Source organism: Lissotriton helveticus, chromosome 7, assembly GCF_964261635.1.
Source record: "Lissotriton helveticus chromosome 7, aLisHel1.1, whole genome shotgun sequence".
In the NCBI taxonomy this organism is placed as follows: domain Eukaryota; kingdom Metazoa; phylum Chordata; class Amphibia; order Caudata; family Salamandridae; genus Lissotriton; species Lissotriton helveticus.
The window spans coordinates 1,030,490,994-1,030,509,910 of record NC_136068.1 but is presented as its reverse complement, the minus strand read 5'-3'; the positions used below and the strand labels follow the sequence as shown (position 1 = coordinate 1,030,509,910).

At 44.0% G+C, this 18,917-nt stretch overlaps 1 protein-coding gene across 3 annotated transcripts in view; it reads left to right on the top strand.

Moving 5' to 3' along the window:
- The window catches only part of GPS1 (G protein pathway suppressor 1), a 253,101-nt gene that overhangs the window by 135,588 nt on the left and 98,596 nt on the right, over positions 1–18,917 (top strand). The gene's annotated exons all lie outside the window — the stretch shown is intronic.

Sequence of the window (18,917 nt, the reverse complement as noted above, 5' to 3'; positions counted from 1 at the left end):
GCCATGCTGGAAAATGAAGTTTCAGCATTCCCTGCTGGACCAGACGTTTTGCAAGTTTAGATTGAAGAGTACTAGCATCTGAGACCCTGGATGTCACATTTAGAGAAAGGACCAAGTCTGGGGAACAGCAGGGCACTGGGAAATCAGAAGTGACCTGACAAACAGAAAGAATTGGAGTGGGTATTGAAGCAAGTTTCTGGGTCAACTGTAGCATCCAGTCACCGAGCAGCATTAGTCAGAGTATTTGTAATCTAGTGCTGGGAACAGGCAAAAGAATACATTATTTATTTCATGCGGTCTGTGTAAATAGCCAAGTTTTTAAGCTTTTCCTGAAACTCGGCAGGGATGAAGCGGTTTTTAAGGTAATAGGTAATTCGTTCCAAAGCAGCGCTGTTGACCTGAGAGGCTCCTACCTCCCCAGTTAGCCTTCTTGAAAGGAGTAACTACCATATTCTTGGCCAGTGGGTTCCATTGCCCACTGTGAGGCTTTGGCAGCATTCTTCTTGGAAAAGGTCCATGCCATCTACAGAACCTTTCCTATGGCTGCCCCCCTTGTTGTTGGCCTCCTCAAGCCCCTTACCTTGGATGTGTTACATTCCTTCCCGAGATTAACATCGGTGAGCTTCGGTAAGTTTGCTCAACAGGTTAAGTCAGAATCCCCGGCGGATCCTCTTCGCCTGGCTCTGTTTAGTGACTTACCATCTATTGGCCTCCCACCGGTTTGCTCCCTTATTAACCTCTCTTTGGCATCCGGCGTGATTCCAGTGAAGTGGAAACAGGCGGTTGTCGTGCCTATCCTCAAGAAACCAACTTTGGATGCCGACAAACCTGAGAACTACCGCCCGATTTCCCTTCTCCCGTGGCCTGCCAAAGTTGCGGAGGCGCATGTCAACTCTGTCCTCTCTGATCATCTTTCACAAGCTAACATCTTGGACAGGACGCAGAATGGTTTTCGAGCGGGGCACAGCACGGAGACGGCTTTACTTTATATGGTGGAGCATTTGCGTTCCGTGCTTGATACGGGCCAAACGGCGGCGCTGGTGTTATTAGATCTTAGCGCTGCCTTTGACACCGTGGCCCACCCGATCCTTCTGCAGCGCTTGGAGGAAGCCGGTGTCACCGGTCTGGCGCTCCAGTGGTTCCGATCTTTTCTTGCCAACCGTTCTTTCTGCGTGGCCGTTCCGCCCTACCAGTCCAAATTCCATCCTCTGGAACTGGGGGTCCCCCAGGGCTCCTCGCTGAGTCCCACATTATTTAACCTATATGTGAGACCGCTGGCTGAGGTTGTCAGGCATTGGGGCATAACTATGGTGTCCTATGCCGACGACACCCAGCTAGCGGTTACCATCAGCGGGGATGCGGAGGTGGATGCCCCCAGATTCCAGGAGGGACTTCGGGCGGTCGCTAGCTGGATGACCTCCAACTGTCTCCAGCTGAACGCAGGTAAGACGGAGGTTATGATCTTTGGCAAGCAGACGGAACTCTGGGGCGACAGGTGGTGGCCATCGGACCTGGGCCCCACACCTATCCCGGTTGCCCAAGTGAAAAATCTTGGTGTGGCTTGATCCATCTCTTTCTTTCGAATGCCACACTAAGCGTACGGCCGCCTGCTGTTTTGGCATCCTGCGGGGTCTTCGACCCGTATTAAAATTCTTCGATGCGAAAACCAGGCAACTCGTCATCAAGGCCACCGTGATGTCACGCCTTGATTATGCCAACGCCCTGTTATTGGGCTTAAATCAGGCGGAACTCACTCGCCTGCAGCGTGTACAGAACGCAGCAGCAAGAGCGGTCGTGGGCTTGCCCAGATTTTGCTCTACCTCTAACACCTTGCGCACGCTGCATTGGCTTCCGATCGCTCGTAGGATTCAGTTTAAGGCCCTTTGCGTTGCCTACAAAATTATCAAGGGATCACCTGCCTTGATTCTTGCCAACCTCCTGTCCCGTTATATCCCTGGCCGTGCTCTAAGATCTTCTGATCTACAGCTTGCCGTGGTTCCCCGGTTTAAGCGATGTCGGGCCGGCGGCCGCTCCTTTCAAGTGCGAGCCGCCGCGTTATGGAATTCCCTCCCCTTTGAGATTCGTGCACTCGGGGACTTGTTCTCCTTTCGGCGGGCTGTAAAAACTTTCTTGTTTCCTTAGCCCCTTGCTCTTTTTCCCTTATCTTGTTGTGTTGTGTTGCTACCTGACGGGCGCCAGGACGCTCCTTTGCTGGAGCATCTGTGCGCCTAATAAATCAACTTAACATAACATAACATAACAATTCTGACCGTAGGGTTCTGTTAGGGACATACCACTTTAGTTTGTTCCTAAACTGTACTGGTCCCTGACCGTGCAGAGATTTAAAAGCCAGACAGAGGGCTTTAAACTTGCATCTCTGTCTAACCGGCAGCCAGTGCAGCTTTTTTAAAGCTTCTCTTGCTGAAACATTTTTTGGGATCTTAAAGATGAGACGAGCTGCTGCATTTTGTGCGATCTTTGTGTGCTTGATTCCCTCTCAGCAGACATCTCCAGTTGTTTTTTTTGGGTGGCCATCTCTGGCCATCTGTTGCCTCCTCGCTCACACCCCATCCCTCCCGTCATTTCTGCTGTCCTTCCTATGGCATACCCCACTCCCGTGCATTGACTTTTGTGGCAATGGCAGCACGTGGCGCTTTAGCTTTAAACATCTAAAGGACGGCATGCCACCATTGCTGCAAAAGTCAATAAATAACAAGCATTTACAATGCAATAGGTCTCGCATTATTAAAGTTTCAGCTATTAGCTTTGTAAATGACAATGCCTTTTATTAATTTGCATCAATGCGTAAACCAGCACTTTGTACTTATAGTCCATGCTTATGCGAAGCAAGGCTGGCAGTCTTTTACTGCCAGCCTTGCTCTTCGTAAGCAAGGACTATACGTTCAAAGTGCGTGTTAATGTACCAATTGCAGGTTTTAAAAACAAATGAATAAAAGGCATTGTCATTTACAATGCCAATAGTTCAAACTTTATTAACTTGAGACCTATTGCATTGTAAATGCTTGTTTTTAACGTTTTGGCTCATGCTGAGGCAATGGTGCTCCAGCATGTAGTGCAGGGCTGGGGAAGTGCGCTACAGATACATGTCCCTGGGGAGATGGTGCTTGCACTAGAGGGTGTTTGTATTGGCTCCAGCATGGTTGTTAGGAGGGAACAACTTACATGCTAGCCCAAACTCCTCCCATAGAGAAGTGGGTGAGTTTGCTTTGTAAAAGAACATTTTGGAGGGCCCTGGGGTTTTCTCCCAGATCCAAGTCAATTATTCTGTACTGAAAGGGCCTGGAAGGTGGTCAACCGGGACTTCTTTGAAAGTAGGAGATAGAATGTCTCGCGAAAGCGATCGAGCATGAACAAATGTATATTTAATTATTTATTTATGGACGTTCTTAGCAGGAGCAAAAGCCCTAAATATGTACAAAGAGATGTTTACGTCTCCAAGGCAGAGTGCCTAAGTGAAGGGGGAGACAGGTTAGTGCCTTACAAATGACCTCAAATGAAGCAATGTCTGAGGAATGGAAACAAACCTGAAGTGACGTCAGATTGGATGGTTATGCAACAGAATGGGTGCGCTCTGAGGGCACGGGTTCTATGGAGAAACAATTGTGTTCTAGCGAAGTTTGCTTTTATATAGCGCTTTCCACCCCTGACGATGCGTCGAAGCGCTTTTATGGGTGATAGAGTGCCACCCCTTTGGCAGGCTTGGGTGGAGGAGTGTATGGTTGTGATGTGGCCAGCATGTGTGGGTAGCGGTTTGATGCCCTGCTTTGTCATAAGTTGGCGCTGTACTCTGGCGTGCAGTGACGCGCCAGGAGTGACAGACAGCCTGGTGGGCGGCTGAGGCCTGGTGTAGGGGTGGGCGCAATGTGTCCTACGTGGGAGGGGGTGTGCTTGTGTGTCAGAGGTTGTAACTGCAAGCTTGCGCTTTGGGTGGGGGAAAGGACAGTGTGCAGTGTGGCCTGTGTGGTGTGTCTACCACACTTGATGATGTCTGCCCCACATTCGGGTGGTTGTAAAGTTTGGCTGTCCTGGCAGCACCGCTTCACCAACGGCAAACCAGCAACACAGCTCTAGACCAGCTCAAGGACCAGGCAAGATACAGCTGGAGTTTGCAAATTCCACCAGAGAGAGTTTTGTGAGCGAAACACTTCACCAGGTGGGATTAAAAATTCAAAAAGTCAAAAAATCGCCTTCTAGTGTGTTTGAAGTAATCCGTGATTTAATTTAATGAGGTGTTTCATACTTCCAATGTCGATAAAATGACCACAATTACGATGTTGTACGAACAGCGCCTGCTCTTCACTGCTTCAAAGCCACAAGCCTTTGTCAGTAAGCGCTACATAAATACTGCATCGCGAAACCGAAAGAGATCGCATTTGCAAAAAAAACAAGAAAAAGAGAAAATCACATTGCGCTCAGTGGGGGCCCCCACCTTCCCTCTCCATCTCACTCGTCCCATGGCTGCCAACGTAACAAACAGAAAGCCACGGACTCTGCGACTTCACCGCTGCGGCTCGGGTGCCGTGCGAGACACAGGAAGCCAGGTGAGACTGCCCAGGACTGCCTGCTTGAGGGCGGGGCCACTAGCACAGACAGGAAGCGGACGGGAGCCTACCCCGCGCTCCTGTGAAGAGAAGGGAGCAAGCGTGTGACCCAGCGAGGCTCCCGTGCGAAGGGAGAGCCCCGCCTGCTGCTGGGCCTGGACCGCTGCCTTGAGGAGTCTGGGGAGAGAAGCGGAGGGGGCTCGAGGCACATTGCTGGTGCCTGCCCCCCCGCCTACCAACCTGTGCAGCCGCCACCACCGTGGGATGAGAGGAGTCCGACAGACCCGGTGAGTGGGAGGGGGGGTGGGGATGTGTGTGTGTCTGTGTGTGTGTCTGTGTGTGTGTGCGCATGTGCGTCTGTGTGCGTCTCTGTGTGTGCGTCTCTGTGTGTGCGTCTGTGCGTGTGCGTGTGCGTGCGTGTGTGTGTGTGTGTGTGTGTGTGTGTGTGTGTGTGTGTGTGTGTGTGCGCGTGTGTGTGTGTGTGTGTGTGTGTGTGTGTGTGTGTGTGTGTGTGTGTGTGCGCGCGCGCGCGTCTGTGTGTGTGTTATCCACTTGCTGGGACTCTGGGAGAGGAGATGTGCATGGTGCGTGGGTGAACGTGCACGCACACATGGGGAAATTGTCTGCGCGTGCCCATCCCCTGTCCCACTTTCCCAGCAAGTGGATAACAAAAGATTTTTCGCTGGACGCAGCGCTGCTAACACCAGCTCGACCTAAAAAACAATGGCGGCCGGCCGCCACATTTATTTTGCATTTATTTACTTTTATAGCAATGGTGGCACGCCGCGCTTTAGCTATACACATCTAAAGCGTTGCGTGCTACGATTGCTACAATAGTAAATAAACAGAAAATAAGGCAGCCGCACAACTTTGTTTTCTACTGACTTTTGTAGTAATGGCGGCACACAGCGCTTTAGCTTTAAACATCTAAAGCGATACGTTTAATGGATGCTAAACATATTGCATTATAAATGGTTGTTTTTTTTTCTTTCTTTCATGCTGTATGGCATGGCCTGTCATTGAATAGTATGGTATGGCTTGCCATTGTATTGTATGATATGGCCTGTCTAGAGGTGGGCGTGCTTTTCATTTGTTTCTTTGAGTGTACCTTAAAAAACCTTGCTTCCATGTGGCTAATCTTTCCTATTTGTCTCTCCTTTCGGTGTATTGGTCTCTCCCACAGAGGACTGCCCCCTTACTTGTACCCTTACACCTGTTCCATTCAGGAAATGGTTTTCGGACCAATTTTTCTTTAACAGTGATTTTTACACGCACACATGTTTTCACTTGTTTCTTTATCTTTGCACCATCCTTGCAAGTGCACGTTTCGTCAGCCGGCTGTATTTTATTGGTATTTGAACCTATTTTCAGCGGTTATCAGCTGAACAGGGTCCATGAGGTTTAGGGCAATTCAATCGGAAGCATTGCTTTGTTTTAGGCTTCACTGCTGCTATCATTTTGGAACATCTGCACCATTGGGGAGTGGGTTCTAATTCCCCTCCAGTTCCATGAGCTATGTTTGTACTTTTGCTCCCAGCTTTCCGGATGTTAGCCTTTGTAATGTTGCAGGTTAGTGCTGAAAAAGCAGACTGTCGCTGCAAATGAGTTTACATCTCCAAGATGTGCAAGAGAGCTGTTGCGTAATTAGGGAACCAGGTGGGAATCCCGGTCTCAGCTCAATATTCTGTGATGCGAGATACTGCACTCGACACACCGTGGTAAACAGTTGAGCAAATGTTTAAAATGTAATGTTTAGTGCTCATGTGATAAGTGTAGTTGTGTTGCAAAGCACTGAAATGCCCTCATACAGAGTGCATATAGAACCGCAGATTACATCCATAAGCATCCCATGTGCCTTCCTTTCTTAAAGCCACAGTGTTATTTTTGACCTAGCTCTAGTTACAGTATTGAGTTGAACAAGAACCGAATATATTAGTCAGTAGCGGCTCTTCCTTTTGAGTTGAGGACTGTCCTCCCGACAAACCAAAATACCCATCGTGTGCTGGCCAGCTAGACATGCACACTTTGAAATCTCCAACCAAACTGTCTTAAGACAGCAGGGTTAGACCAAGCCCAGGCTTCCAGTGCTCTCGGGAGCGCAGAGAGACGCTGCACCCTCCTGTCCTGGCGCTACTCTCATGCTGGTTTAATAGCATGAGACCAGCGTTAGGATTTGTTAACACCTTGGCTGCTAGAGATATTTTCCTCCTGTGCTGCATTTCCAGATTTACCACTGTTCATGACAAGGTCAGCTCGTCATTAGCACAGCTCAACCGTGCCTCATGACGAGCTGAGCTCGTCATGAGCAGCGAAGGGGTTAAGGGAGTTGTTGAGGGTCCCGTGCTGGAGGGAGAGCAGAGCAGAAGACAGCAGCGACAAGGAGCTTCGTGCAGGCATATTTGTACCTTTTTATTTGTTTTCTTTAACTGTGTATACGCAGTAACCCACCCATTTGCCCGCCCCACCACTTTAGTGCTGCCAGCTGCGACTGATATTAGTGCAACACTCCTCCTTAGCAATGTGTCCCAGGCATCTTATCTATTTGCTTATCGACCTGAAACATCGGTGCAAAACTCACATGGGAGAGAATGTGGCATTACCTCCAGAGCTGCCTACTTTAGAGCTAGTGAACCAGGTTCGAGTATCTGCATTGGCTCACCATTCTTATGGCGTCTTCACTCGGAGGTGGTGCAAGGTCTCTTTCAACAGTGGGGAGAGCCTTGGTTAGATCTATTCGCCACAGAAGAGAACGCACAATGTCAGCAATTCTGCGCATTCGCATTTCCAAGGCGGCACTCGCTCGGCACCGCTTTTCGTCGCTAGTGGATTTGCGGTCTGTTGTACGACTTTCCGCCTATAGCACTTCTGCCCAGAGTGCTGAAGAAGATCAGGCGTGACTGGGCCCAAGTAATTCTTATGGCTCCGGTTTGGGCACGAAAAGTCTGGTATCCCGAGCTGCTCAACATGGCCATCAATCCTCCGATCAGACTGCCTCTTCGGGAGGATCATCTGTGGCAGCAGGAGGGGGCAGTCCTCCACCCGAACCTGTGCAGTCTCCACCTCCTTGAGTGGAGATTGAGCGGTGGCAGTTGACGTGTTTCGACCTGCCTCCCGAAGTCTGTGACGTAATCTTGGCAGCCAGGCGTCCCTCCACTAAAACTGTATATGTCTGCGGTGGAATAAATTTGTGACATGGTGCACAGCAAAGGCTGTGGATCCCCTTTCTGCCCCTCTCTCTGAAGTACTCATGCTCCTTCTCTCTTTAGCCCAGCAGGGCTCTGCTCTGGGCACTATCAAGGGCTACCTTTCAGCCATCTCTGCCTTCCTTTGGCTGCCGGATCAGCCCTCTCTTTTCAAGTACCCGGTAGCTAACTGTTTCTTGAAAGGCTTAACGCATCTTTTTCCTCCAATTACTTTCGTTATGCCTCAGTGGGTCTTGAATCTTCTACTTACTTACTTAATGTGCGCTCCCTTTGAGCCGCTTCATAATTGTCCTTTACGTCTTCTAACTGGTAAAGACTGCTTTCCTGGTAGACATCACTTCTGCTAGAAGGTTGAGTGAGCTCCAGGCTCTTTCCTCAAAACCTCCTTTCCGGTCTGTCCATCCGGACAAGGTGGTTCTCAGGACCCGTCCATCCTTTCTTCCTAAGGTGGTCACTGCCTTCCACATCGGGTAGACCATTACTTTGCCCACCTTTTTTCTCCCCTCCACATCCTTCGAAGGAAGAAGAGAGGCTCCACCGTCTGGACCCAAAATGTGCGCTCTCCTTTCTGAATCGCACAAAACAGTTCCGGGTGGATGATCAACTGTTTGTTGGCTACGTGGGTGCAAAGAAGCGTCAGGCCGTACACAAACGCACCATTTCTCAATGGGCTGTGTTGTGTATTAAGGCTTGTTACTGTCTAGCTAAAAAGGAGCCTCCAGTGGTACTGTGCGGTCACTCCTCCAGGGCGACGGCAGCCACTACTGCCTTGGGAAGAGGAGTGCCTCTAAATGACATCTGTCTGGCGGCCAAGTGGGCATCGCTGCATACGTTCACCAAACACTACTGCCTGGACAGTTGAGTCCGAAGAGACGGCTTCTTTGGCCATTCTGTTCTCCAGCACTTTCTGGTGTGATCTTGGTTTGCAGACCCACCACCGGGGTTGGTATTGCTGGGGAAACTATTCTAAGGTAAGGAATCTATAACTAAAGTGTTTCTTTCAGATGCACAAGTTACTTACCTTCGGTAATAATATATCTGTAAGAAACATTAGTTAGTTATAGATTGCAATCTGATTTCTAGGGTTAAGGACATCCTTTCAGGGCCCTAGTTTTGTGCAGAAATGGTCAGTGTCTTGCATGGCTCTGCGTTTCTTTTGCGGAAAGTCGTGTACAGAACTGACGTCAGCACGCAAGGGCGGTGTCTAAGTAGCTGCCGCGATGTCATCCTTGGGACCCCGAAGGCGAAGCTGACCGATTCCTCCTTCCGACGCGCAGAGGTACTGCTGGCGAAAAATCTTTCGGATCAGTCTGACGCCTGGGGGTAATGCTAACGTAAGGAATCTATAACTAAATAAGGATTCATACAGATATATCGTTACCGAAGATAAGTAACTTGTGCACTTATGCACCAAATGAAGTGCCCAGGGCCAGTACCTCATAGTGCAGGGCATTCTAGAGGAACAGTTCCTTAGGCTAGTAAATGTTTATGGGCAGAACATAGTTGGACCCACATTTCTATCAAACCTTCTAGCACCAGTGCTGGTAAAATTGGACTTCCCAGGAATGAAGGGATGTCTTCCAAACTGGCAGCTTCTTTCAGACACATTAAAGGATGAACTGCGCTGCACAGAGCAACGCCAAGAAATTGTAGACTATTTTCACTTGATTTGAGTGTTTGGTGACAGGAAAGGGTAAGTTATGGGATGCCTTTCAAGTGGTCATAAGAGGATTCCATAACCCAGAGTGCCATGGATTGCTGAGGTTGATCTGACAGCTTTGGGATGGGACATTGACAAGCTTGGACGGGACTGGCAGATATCACCTAAACCATCCCCATAAGAAGCAGTCAGGCTGAAGATACAGAATACAATGCCCTTGCGAGGCGCAAAATTTTATTTGTAACCAAATGGGCCACTGCCTGGAACTGTGGGGTGTGGTGGGGGAACGCCCTGGTAGAAAGCTAGCGACCAACATGCTCAGACCTTGGGCGCCGGGGCCCTAGCACACATAGAAGACAGATGATCATTACATAGTAGATGCTATACTAAGCACTTTTTGTACATATTACAACTCTCCAATAAAGTTCACCATAAAAACTCAGCAAATGGAGGACTACCTACATGACACTGCACAAGCATTGGTCAGTGCGGCCAGCCGTGAATATCTGTGCCAACCCTTCTCAGTGGAGAATATTGCGGAAGTCCTTTGGGGTTTACAGACAGGCAATGCCCTGGACCGAATGGCCTACAGGCTGAATTTTACATGGAATATTGTGACATCCTTGCTCCCCATCTCCTCACAGTATATGAGGAGGCATACAACAATGGCATTCTCCCACCCACACTATTAGAGGTCTTGGTAATCACCTTACTTAAACCTGGCAAACTAGCAAAGAGTCTTGACTCATACCGTCCACTATCAACTGCGACACAAAGATACTGTCAAAGATGACTGCCAATATGGTACTTCCCGAACTGAACAATTGGACCAGTCGGGATTCGTGCCTGGTCGCTGTATGCCCCGTAATCTCTCCATGCTTCTAGATATGATAAATCCGATAAATCTCAACCTCCAAGCATGATCAGTAATACTAGATGGAACTAAGGACTTAAGTACAGCAGAATGGCCATAGCTACTTGTGATACAAACTCGCTTGGGCTTCCCGCCCTCCTTTGTCAACTGGATAAAACTTCTCTAGACAAGCCCCTCAGCCTGCATAAGAGTCAGAGGGTTCTCTTCAGAACCAATACTCTTCGGACACTGCATGAGACGGGGATGTCCCCTCTCCCCACTCTTGTTGGAGCTGTTGGTTGAACTATTGGCAGCCAAATGAAACAACACTACAGCGAGTTAGTCATCTGCTATACTGCAGGTCGTGTGTTGATTTCTCTCTGTGCCAGTGATATGACTGGGTGGGGGGGAGCGGGGGAAGTATGGCAGAGCTGTCTTGGCCCTAGAGGAAAAAGTGACATGCTGGATCAAACTTACACTTTCGCTGGCTAGTCGAGTAGTCATTAGCAAAATGGTGATTCTCCCTTAGTTCCTATACTTTTTCACAAATATTCCAATTACTCTCAACAAATTTCAAACATTACCTTAGTTACTGACATGGCTGATCTGGGCTGGTAGCAAGGAAGGCTATCATGGGTGGCACTGACATTACCTTTATAGTAAAGGGGGGTTTTGCGTCTCTTGATTTTCACCTTTTCTGTTAGCACGCACAAGTACAGCATGCATACCACTGGTAACATCCTCAACCTTATATGCCACAACTGGCAATTGAGGCGCACAATGTGCGGCCTATCCCGCTTCCCTTCTCACTCCCCCACCCATATGCGCTTCATTGATATAGATGCAGTATGCTGCACTGCGTGGCATGGCATGGCCTCTAGGAAAGACGGAACCTCCCTTTTCATCAACTCTCCCTCTGTCCTGCTATCGGATCATCCCTGGATACCTTTGACAAGTGAACTTTAAGCACAAGCTCAACTATGAAGGCTACAGCTGTTGCGCTGGGGTGACTTGTACCAAGAGGGCACCTTTCTAGATGAATCCACCTTCCTGGGAACAGCCTGTCCCACGACACTTGATGCTTTTCTCTACCACTGCCTCAGGGCTACAATTGATGCTAATATACCTTCCTTTCCGAATGAGCCACATACTTTTAAACCACTAAATGCCTTGGTTGGTAGCCCAATCCTCCCGGAAAGTGGTGATCGTCCTATACAGCGCCAAACAAGCAGGTTACCCTGCCACATCTCATGCCTCTAAAGCTAAATTGGACAAGGTGCTACTTATACAATTGACTAGCAAAAAGTAAGAGTTTTGCTCTACTCAAACAGCCCGCACAACATCAAGTAGTAGGCTCTATATTATTCACTACACGATATATCTGCGCATGATGATCTACACTCCTGTGAGTCTTTGCAAAATGGGCTTACAATCTCATTTGATCTGATATGGAGACCTCGAAGCAGATTTCCTCCACCCCACCTGGGAGTGTCCACCAGTGCAGCGATATTAAAGTGAGGTTTTAGACACACTAGCTACTTGGATTGGCAAAGTCTTGAAAGCAGATGGCTCTGCTGGGCTGGGTGATGCAAATCACTCAGTCAATGTGTAAACTGGTGCCCTGTCCTTGCCTTTACCCAAATACCAAATTTCCAAATTCGGGTTTAGAGGCAGGGACCTTTAGCAGCAGAGCTTGCTTTCCCATTTACTGTATTGTAATGAGCATGTAGAAAAGTATGCAGATCCACAACCCCGGACTGCTTGGCCAGGAGACATCTGGAGCACCTCTGCGCTTTTGCCTTCTGATAGAGCCCTCAGGCCCTACCCGTCAGCAGCCCACCATATGAGCTGCCATCGGATGGAGATTTTAAAGTGGTTGAGGTGCAAGAAAAGACAACACCCAATTAGAATAGATGACGCAGTGAGCCTGTAATAGCTATGGTTACATTAGACTGGCCTGGCCTGGCCTGGTCCAAGGATCTGTATGCACTTCCCTGATTTCAGCCAACTTGTACTTGTGATTGTCGTTGAACTGCATAGAGTTTAACATGTCCTACAATTATTTTGTTTGCTTCCTCTGCTGGGGCATTATTAAGCATCTGTACTAAATAAAAACAATAAATACATACAAAAGACTTCTCTGTGCAGGTGAAATAGTCACTGCTAAATTACTAGGTTCTGGCTCAAAAGACAGTACCTGTCTAAAATCCATACACCTTCTAATCCAGACAGTTACCTTTCCAATTTTTCCATCTCTTTCATGGGCTTTAAGCTTGCAGACAGGTCATGGTGTTTTATGGATTGCCCTATAGATCCTCTTACACATTTGTGTGGTTTATAGGTGTTAACTTAAATGAAGAGGAGTTGGAGAGTAGGGTTTTTGAGAAGGTGAGGGAAATTGACTTTGTACGAGCCAGATGCAGTTTCTCCTTGGCCCAGTAGCAGGCAGCTACAGTTTTGGGACTGGAGCCCACGGAACAAAGGACAGACAGGAAGATATTCCATTGTGCATATTTAAACCTCATTCTTCTTGATCCTATTTTGTCCAAAAGTTGAACATCACATTCCTTGGGGAAGGTAAGGACATACATTTTAGCAGTAGAGCCCAGGCGTTACTGTTGAACATCGGGATGACACATGGAACACATCTAGTGTTCTCACAGTTTGTCAAGTTCACTGGGGACAAAGTGGAACAGGGCAGGGAAACACTGCTTTTCCAAGGATTGCAAACACTTCTGTTGGTGCTTTAAAGCACAGTAGATATTTTTGGTTTGCATTGGTTTATTAATCTAATCTCCATTTATTATATATATATATATATCTATATATATCTATATCTATATATATCTGTATATATATATATCTATATATATCTATATCTATATCTATATATATATATATATAGATATATAGATATATATATATATCCTACTGGCGATAGCCAGTAGGTATATATAGTTAGGATTGTTTTCCATAGGGAAATCGCAACATTCTATTGGGAATAACTTTGGCGCCGGTTGAGGAATCTTCCTGAAATTTTCCTTAACTTTGCCTCGCGGCGCCCCGTTCCTTCCCTGAAAGTTTGGGGGGGATTCCTCAAGCGGGGGCCGAGATAAAAGGGGGGTCCCAAAACATGTTTTCCCCATGTTAATTTCCATAGGGCGGTTGGACTCACTTTTAGCCCGAACGGCTGAATGGTTTTCCACCAAACTTGGCAAAATTGTAGGGACTGGTAGCCCGATGTGCCTTTGCTATGTCTCAAGATACGTGCTCCAGTGGTTTTTACGAAAATTAACTTTGAAAAAATATATATTGGGCTATATATATGTTAGAGCCCAAATGTAGCCCAAAGATGGCCCAAAGATGGCCACCAGAGACAAAAAAAATCAAATGTAGCCCAAATATCAGCCAGATGTAGCCCAACTATAGCCCAATGACAGAATGTCCCAGAGTGTTCTAAAGAACAACTAGAACGCTAACAGTCTTACTTATGACAAAAGTATGGCACACCTGAAGTCATCTTGATTGGAATAAAGTGGTAACACTTAATACATTTAATTTGAAAAGGAACAAAATGAGGGGTTTCATTTTGCCATAGAAATTTATATATATATATACATTCACTGAAAAAACCATAGGTTACACACCAGTTATAGTTAGGAATTGGCATTTAAAAAACCTTTGAAATTCACTGAAAAAACCATAGGTTTCACACCAGTTATAGTTAGCTGTAAATTTTACTCGCATAAAACCATTGAAATTCCCACGTTATAGTTAGTTGGACTCACTATAACTTGCACGTCTGCAATGCACTGCTGATGACGTCACATATTACATCACTCATGCATATATTTAAATATTTAAACATTACTCGCTAATATATGTATTCACTAAGATACACTTTTTAAAAAACACTGAAAAAAACATAGGTTTCAGGCCTTATATAGTTAGGAATTAGCATTTAAAAAGCCTTTGAAATTCACTGAAAAAACCATAGGTTTCAGGCCTTATATAGTTAGGAATTAGCATTTAAAAAACCTTTGAAATTCACTGAAAAAACCATAGGTTTCAGGCCTTATATAGTTAGGAATCAGCATTTAAAAAAACCTTTGAAATTCACTGAAAAAACCATAGGTTTCAGGAGTTATATAGTTAGGAATTAGTTTTTAAAAAACCTAGTTAGCTGGACATTTTACTCATACAAAACTAATGAAATTGCTCCTATATAGTTAGTTGTACTAACTATATTTCGCGCACCCGCAATCCACTGCTGATGATGTCACATATTAGATCATTCACTATCCACTATATTTAGTGAGACATTATAAATTGGTCAAGTAAACAGTCAATTACACTGCTACTAAATCCTCCATCCAAATATTTATTTATATATATCCACTCATTCTTCAATGTAAATTGCTATATATATAATGCATATTTAAATAACGAAGCAAACCACATTCACTGGATGATGTCATCAGTGATGTCATCAGTGATGTCATTTGAGATGTCATCAGTGATGTCACTGACCATTTCATGAATGATCTAATATGTGACATCATCAGCAGTGGATTGCGGGTGCGCGAAATATAGTTAGTACAACTAACTATATAGAAGCAGTTTCATTGGTTTTGTATGAGTAAAATGTCCAGCTAACTATAACACCACTAAAACTTATAGTTTTTTGAGTGAATTTCAAAGGTTTTTTAAAAACGAATTCCTAACTATATAACTCCTGAAACCTATGGTTTTTTCAGTGAATATATATATATATATATATATATATTTGCCACTGTTCCCTCTCAAAGGGACAAAATGGGTCGCACTCCACGGGCCAATTTTGCAATTTTAATTTTTTCATTTTTTCATATTCCACAAACTCAGGCAGATGTTAAGACCTACGCGTTTCGGTATTACAAATACCTTGTTCACGATCAACCGGTCACTTGGCTCCCCCTCCCTGATATACTTGTTTTGTGTTCATTACATCACTTCCTGTTTGGGGTTTGCCAGTGCCTCATTGCTTTATGGGACATGTAGTTTTTAAATAATGCAGAAATTAATTTTCAACCTTTTGCCCAATATTCAACATTTTACATTTGACTATGGTTTGATCAGAATTGTCAAAACACATGTGATTTAGAGGTTCCCTCTAGTGGGACAAGATAACTGCTGAAATGAATTTATATATAACTCGATGAATAAACAGTTTTTTTCGGTAATTCAGGAGCAGTTACAAAATTATCTTCTAATATTTTCCCTCTAGTGGGATGACATTACTAACAATGTTATATGTAATATGACTGTATCACTTCAAATTTGTAAACCACAGGTAGCACTAGTCATTTTAAACTAGACAGTTGTGTCCCTGGTGGGAATACCCCATTCTTGTGGCTGCACAGCATTATTTAAGTGCTGAATTTGCCAACTTCCTTTGACTACCCGGGTTGCAAATATCGCCTACTGATTCTCTGTTCAACCATTGATAACAATACCATTTTCTCAATTTTGCAGTTTTTGTTTCGCACTCAATTCTGTTATTGTAAAGTTATATTGGGCAACAAACAATATATCGAAGCGAAGATCTCACAAATGTATATATAGCTCTTCCGACTGGTTAAGTCCATAGGGCGTTAGGGTTCTTAGGTTTAGGATATGGCGTGATTCTTTTTGTCTTAGGAGCCTTTCTCTGTCTCCCCCTCTTTCTTTCTTGGGGACACTTTCGAGACCAAAGAATTTTAATTGGCTCCAATCACTTCGATGGTCAGTGGCAAATAGATTAGCAGCGTGGTTCAGCTGCAGGGCGCCGCACCCATTCCGAGCGCTGCATGAGTGGCAAAAAGGAACCAGCAATGGAGAATATATATATATATATATTTTTTTTTTCCAGTAAGTATTCCATTCGTCGAAACGGACGTACTCGACACACTAGAGTTGCTGGTGCACGAAAAATTTAATTTTGGCAGGAAACTTTTATACATTTTTCGTGCACCAGCAACTCTAGTGTGTCGAGCACATCTGTTTCGACGAATGGAATACTTATTGAAATTTGGTGGGTGACCGGGAGCCCTACCTCGACCCACCCGTGAGCGGGACTGGCATTTTACGGGAACTGTTGAGCGTTTATATATATATATATATATATATATATATATATATATATATATATATATATATATATATATATATATATATATATATATATATATATATATATATATATATATATATATATATATACCTGTTCAACATAAGCCACAGAATGGAACTATTCCTGGTAAAGGCTACGCTATGTACGAGGGCTGCGGCGACAACAAGGTTGTAATTTTGCCAAAAACAACATTGAAGTACCAAGTAGGTGAAAAAAAAGCAGTGATGGTGGTTTCTGGGCATTGTGGTCCGAGTGCTACAATGTAAGACAATTGGGAAACTGTGCAGTGACGGGACACGATTATAAAGAAAATACTTGATTTTCAAAGGATTTTCCTTATATAAATAACAAAAAAGTACTTACTGTGACTGCACGAAAGAGAAAGCTACATACATTTATGTTAAAACACGCACTGCTGCTTTTATTGAAATGGTGTACATCAGTCCTTCTTCAATGTTTTTAGCTACGTTTTTATAAAGCTAACAAACCCATCAAGAGAAAACTGTGCATATGATTAAACCTCGTGGGAGGTGAAACGCGTCATGCTGCTTCTGTCTCCAATAAAATCTGAAATAATGCTACAGCATGCTGGAGTGGTCTGTTTCATGTTGCGAAGAGTAGCATGTGTTTTGTGGATATATATATATATATATATATATATATATATATATATATGTATATGTATATATGTATATGTATATATATATATATGTATATATGTATATATGTATATGTATATGTATATATATGTATATATGTATATATGTATATGTATATGTATATATGTATATGTATGTATAACATTTAGCTGACCAGTGCGGAAAAGCTATAATTTACAGCATCCCACCCTAATATCTACATTAGAATATCGTATTCAAAATGTGAGGAACAAAATATCAACAAAGTAAGTATATATAGGTATGTATAGGTTTACTTTACTCAAATGTATGTACCTGGACAATAAATATATTCAAAGTGCATAGAAGTAGAATTAAGAATTATGATATTTTGGTTCTCTGTATCTTTGCCACAATATTTTCGTAGCACGATGTTTCTGTAGTCAATATTGTGATGTACAGCCAACGTCATTAGTCTATGTGGGTACAGTTGATAAGAACACGAAAACTGCTCATTCTGAAATTAGTTGTATTCTGTGATACAGTTCTCCGTGCTGCCTGCTTACTGCATGGAAAACCCTTTGGTTTAGTTTCTCTGTACAATTTTCTTTGCCTAATCCCCAGTAGATTTTGTAATTGGCACGGTTTGCAGAAGGAGTTTTACACTTTTCAATCGAGCTTATAATGATAAAAATGTGAAACTGCCACTTCAACATCTTGAGTCTTTACTACATCTTCTATGCTTTTGTCCTTCTCTGCAAACGTTGCGACGAATACTACTAATACCAGTTTTTCTGTGTAAAGCACAGACCTGTCTGAAAGCAGTAACAGTGCTTTTTACCATCACCACACCCGCGGGTCTGGCCAAATTTGGCAAATGTATGCAGGTGGTAAGAACCTGTCTAATAAAAACACTTCGCAGAGACCCAGTAAGGACAACAATTAAATACACAACCAATTTATATGGATGACTTTGTATTTTAGCTTGATCTTTTGCACATGGAAGACTTTGCACTTTATTCTGCTCATTGGCAAATGCCTAAACCTGCAGGTCTTGGTCAAATCAGCAGATTAGTCGGGCACTGCAAAACTGTTTTCTTTTTTTTTTTTGCACAACGTCCATTTTTAAATGTTGCTTTGCTTTGCGTTTTACTAACGAATAATCTCTACAAAAGACCTAGCACTTTACTATGCTTTCTGCACACATTTTAATATCCATACAAAATACCCAGCACCTTATTCTGCTTTTTGAACATGTTTAAAGCACTGGGAAATGGACGATATCTCTGAGGGGTGTTTATGGTTGAGTGTTTTTTTTGAAGAATTTTTTTTATATGAAGGATTGAACTTTTGATTTGTTATACTATGATTTTACTGGTTGGAAACTTGCAATGATTTTAATTAATCTCGCAATAACGTATTCATTTATTCATTCACTTCAACATTTAGAAAATCTTCTAAAACAAAATATCATGGATTTATTTTTTATTTCGAATATGGAGTTGCTTTTACCTCTGCGTCAGTGTTTGGAAACATGATTGATTTTCAGCATAATGTCAATCATGATTCAAAGACATTAAAGATTTGTGAAAAGGGTTTGATATGGATCCTTACATTCAATTGTATTTAATCGCTGTAGCACTTTGAGAGCCTACACACAAGTCTTGCAAGAGGATGTACTCATGAAAGTCTTGATGGCTTTCATTATCTTCAAAACATTAATTTTGCTGGTTTGTCTAAACTCTCTTTTGAAATTTTCTTAAGCCTTTTGTATTTTCGATCAATTTGATCATGGGTTTGTCTGTTAACTAAGAGGTTATTGTTCAATTTAGACAATTGTTAAAAGTTTTTAATACAATGATGTATACATC